This window comes from Mustela lutreola, chromosome 4 (genome assembly GCF_030435805.1).
Source record: "Mustela lutreola isolate mMusLut2 chromosome 4, mMusLut2.pri, whole genome shotgun sequence".
Classification (NCBI taxonomy): domain Eukaryota; kingdom Metazoa; phylum Chordata; class Mammalia; order Carnivora; family Mustelidae; genus Mustela; species Mustela lutreola.
In genome coordinates, this window is record NC_081293.1 from 147,665,845 (window position 1) to 147,670,398 (window position 4,554).

Consider the following 4,554-nt stretch of genomic DNA (forward strand, 5'->3'; position numbering starts at 1 on the left):
TAGTCAAGCTCAAGAATCTTAAGTCCACAATTGAAACTTTGACTGTAAACCATTATCCTAACACTTCTGTCTCACTAAAAGAAAAAGAGAAGAGAAAATGGAAGGAAGGAAAATGGGAATGAGAAAGAAAGAAAGAAAGAAAGAAAGAAAGAAAGAAAGAGAAAAAGGAAGGAACGTGTAGGAGGAGAAAGAAAATTCCATTCACCATCTCTAGCTGCTGCTCCATTTCTTTCTCCTTTTTCTTACAGCCAAGTTTCTCAAAACAATTATCAGCCTTCACTATCTTCAGTCCCTCATTTCACATTCTTTCTTCAGCCTCCTGCTTCTATCCCACCTATTGAAACTATTCTCACTAAAGTTAACATTGTTTTCCTAATCACTTTATACTACCTCATCTTTGAGATCCTTTCATTGTTTGGGTTTCTTGACTCTCTTCTAGTTTTTTCTCTCACCTCTTTGAGTATTCCTTGTTTAATTCTCTACGTATCTCTTAAATTTAGTGGTTCCCAGAGCACCAGCCATGCTTGTTCTCCTTTGTACACTCCTCTTTTCTAAAACAGCCTCTCTATTGCCATTATTTCTCCCAATATACAATGATTGCTCAGCCAATACACATCAACCGCATAGCACTTTTCCAAGTTTCAAAAAATGTGTTTCCTTTGCCCACAAGTATCTCTACTTCAGTGTGCTCCACATAAATCAATATCAACATACTATTTCTCCATTTATTTATGTAGTATGTTATACCACACAAGCAAGAAACAGGTGAGGTTGCGAGACTAAACATCACAGGACTTAAAGCTATCTTTTCCATTTCTATGGCTGCTTACTCAGACATTTATCATTTCTTATATAAATTATTATAATCACCATCTAGATTGTACAGCAAATACCCTTTACATCTTCATATTTTATACCCATACCTCTTTTCCTTCTGGTTTTTCAAAATACATAATATAAATAAAACTTTTTTTAAATCTGAAAAACAATCAAATCTCAAAACAAATACTGATACCACCTAATATAAAATCTAATAAGACAGCATCTCTTTTTAAACTGAGAATGAATTTCAGTACTGTTCTTATTGGTTAATAAAAATCACATTTATGTGCTCACTTTAGCACCACATATACTAAGATTATAATGATAGATTAGTAAGGCCCTTGGGCAAGAATGACATGCAAATTTGTGAAACATTCCATATTTTATTTAACACACATACACACACGCGCGCACCTTTATGCTTGTGCCAGGAGTCTCCTTATGTTATTCTAGTCTAAAAAGAAACCATCTCCGAAAATTTCATAAGAGTATCATTTTAGAAATGACTAGAACACTAGTATACCTTTCTAAAAACTAAACTCAAATATGTCATAATATAGCTCCATCTAACCAAACTGGAATTTTAACAATAAACAAGGCATTTCCAGAATAAGGTTTAAAGCTATGATAAATGAGTAGATGGTTTATGCAGGACATTTCCCATTTTCTCCTTCACATTCATTATCCATTCTTCTCTCTTTGAGGCTCTTTGGCCAAAAGGAAGGAGAGAGGAAAGAAGTTGAACTACTTCTCCAATCCCTCCCCATGTGATGGTTAATTTTGTCAACTTGGCTGGGCCACAGTGCCCAGATATGTGATTAAACATTATTCTGGATATTTATGTGAGATTATTTTTAATTTTTTTAAAAGATATTTTTTATTTAGTTGAAAGAGAGAGAGCATGCACACGAGAGGAGGGAATAGGGGCAAAGGGAGAGGGAGAAGCAGACTCTCCACTGAACAGGGAGCCTGATGTGCAGGACTTAATTCTAGGACTCTGACATTAGGACTTGAGTCAAAGGCAGATGCTTAATCAACTGAGCCACCCAGCACCCCAGATGATTTTTAGGTGAGATTAACATTTAAATTGGTGGACATTAAGTAAAACAGATTGTTCTCCATGTCAATCAGTTGAAGGCCTGAAAATAACAAAATACTGTCCTCCCCCAAATAAAATGTAGTTCTGCCAGTGGACAGCCTTCAGACTTAAAATCCAACAGAGGCTTTTTCTGGGTCTCCAGCCCACAGACCCATCCTGCAGAATTTGGACCTACTGGGCTCCATACTCCTATGAACTGATCTCTTAAAATAAATCTCTTTCTGTATAGGCTTACCTACAGCAGGAAAAAGAAAGATATGTGTGTATATATACATTCTGCTCTAGCACTGTGCCTGAAAGTAGCTGCAGCCCTGGTAAAATGATGCCTTTCTCACTTGTCCAGTTCACACTGTGTCTCACTATTGTTTCCTTTTTCCTGGGCCCTAAGTGTAATATTTCCCGTTTCTAGTATCCGTATCTTACCATCCTCTATTTCTTACACTGCCCACACTTCGAAAGTAGTCCTTTCATTAATGCAGTTGTCTATCAACTCAGGCTGCATCTTAAAATCAGCTTTGGGAAGCTCTGAAAAATTCCAATGGTCAGGCCACAAACCAGACCAACTAAAACAGAACCTCTAAGGGCAGGATACAGGCATCAGTATTTTTTAGAGCTCCCCAAGTGTTTCCAATGTATAGCCACAGTTAAGAACTATTGCATCAATTTCTCTTTATCTGAATCATTTGAGCTGAATTTGGTTTCCAGTCACAACCCCAACCAATATGCTGTCATCATCTAATATCCCCTTCAATGAATTCCTCTCAAGGCTTAAAAAGAAAAAATACATTTCTTGATATCCTGTGAGCATTTATTACTTTTATTTCTCATATAATTATTCCCAATGCTACCAAGGGTTATTTCACTTTTAAGAGTAATTTATTTCTTTCCAAATTTGCAGGTTCCTTAGTGTGTTCTACTTAAAAACTTGTCTCCCAACTATCATTCTCAGCCTTTTCTTAAACCCCTTAATGGTTTAATATGTAAATTAAATATTTTTAATGACCTATACCTAAACAAATAAATTACAGTCGACTATGGCACTGAAAGTCAATTGTTCCTTTCTTTCTTCTAAAAGTCACCCTTTGCAATAGCTTTTTCTCATTCTAGTATTTTTTTCTTTCCATTTCATAGCCTTGTTGGTCATGTGAGTATCTCTTTCTTTACAGGTATTTATGTAAGTCTTAAAAAATATTTTTTAAGTACTTTTAAGTACTTTTCATGAGTACAGCAAAGAATAAACATTATTAAAATGTTAGTATCTAGAAACAAGGGTGGGAAGTCCATTACTAGCTCTGCTTGTTGTCAGGGAGAATATAATTTCACTGATAGTATAACTTGGAGTTAGAACTCTATTAGAGAATTTTACTTTATATATGGAAAATGTATTTTCTAAAAAAAATTAAGAACTTCATATTTCTATTTCAAAATAACTTGAGTGAGGATATTACATCATAGAGTGTCTACATACAGTAACATAAACCACAATAACTCATGTATTGATTACTAAAATGTCATGTGATCATGTATAAAGCAAATGTCACCAGAGATTCTCACACAGAGACCCAAATGCCTCATCCAAACTATTAGTTTGAATTTGATGCTCCAAATTCTCCCTGTAACAGTTATTATTATCTTATTAGGGTCAACTTTTTTACTTTTCTGGTATCTACAAAAACTTAATCACAAAAGCATTCTGTGAGTATAGTAACTTCAGTAGTTCATAAGAAAAGTAATGTTACTCATAAGAGACCTTTATTCCATCTCCTCTTGCCTCTACTTTGTTCCTATTCTCATCCCTCCTATCTCTTAATTCTGTCCTCTCCTCCATTGTATAGGAGCACACATGTTTCATGAACACTTAGTAAGGCCAATACCATACCTGCAAAAATTGACCTCATCTGAGAACTTACTGAGAGTTTCCAAAGCAGTTGAAGCAGTTAAAAAAATCTGTCTTATCACATATGTAATACATGTGAATGCAGAAGACAATCTTACCTAATGGGGTCTGATATTTTACCCAGTTCATAATCTGTTTAGTATTTGCCATTATCCATCATTTTCTATTACTACCTATCACTCAGCTTAGATTTTAACACATTATCATCATCCATAAATAAATGGATGACATTAAGAAGAAAAACATTTTCTCTCTCTTCCAAGGAAGGAAAGGGGGGTGAAATATGGAACTTGGGATGAAAAAAAAAAAAAAAGCCCAACTTTATGCAGGGTGACATCTGAGGCATTTTACAAATATTACCACATTCAATAAACTTTTAAATTGAATCTTCATGATAAATAAGTAAAGAAGATATTACAATTCCTCTTTTTTCAGATGAGAATCCTGAGATTGAAAGAGACTGAATAACTTTCTCAAGGTCTTGATAGCTATTAAGTAAGACAGTTGAAGTCCACATTTATTCTGCTAGAATGTTGTATTAAAGATTAGAATAAACATATACGTTTTCTTTACCATCCCACTCATTACAGCCATGACATCACTCTTTGACCTAAATTCTTATCCAATGGTCCAAAACTGACCAAAGATAAGCAAAGAGGATATGCCTTAGTAAGAATTCAGTCTCCTTACAACACTATAGAAAAGAATTTCAGAAACACAAGGCTTGGGATATCAC

General features: G+C 34.7%; 1 pseudogene; it reads left to right on the forward strand.

Moving 5' to 3' along the window:
• Window positions 1–1,108: 1,108 nt before the first annotated feature.
• On the forward strand, window positions 1,109–1,208 carry LOC131831005 (U6 spliceosomal RNA; annotated as a pseudogene).
• Window positions 1,209–4,554: the final 3,346 nt, after the last annotated feature.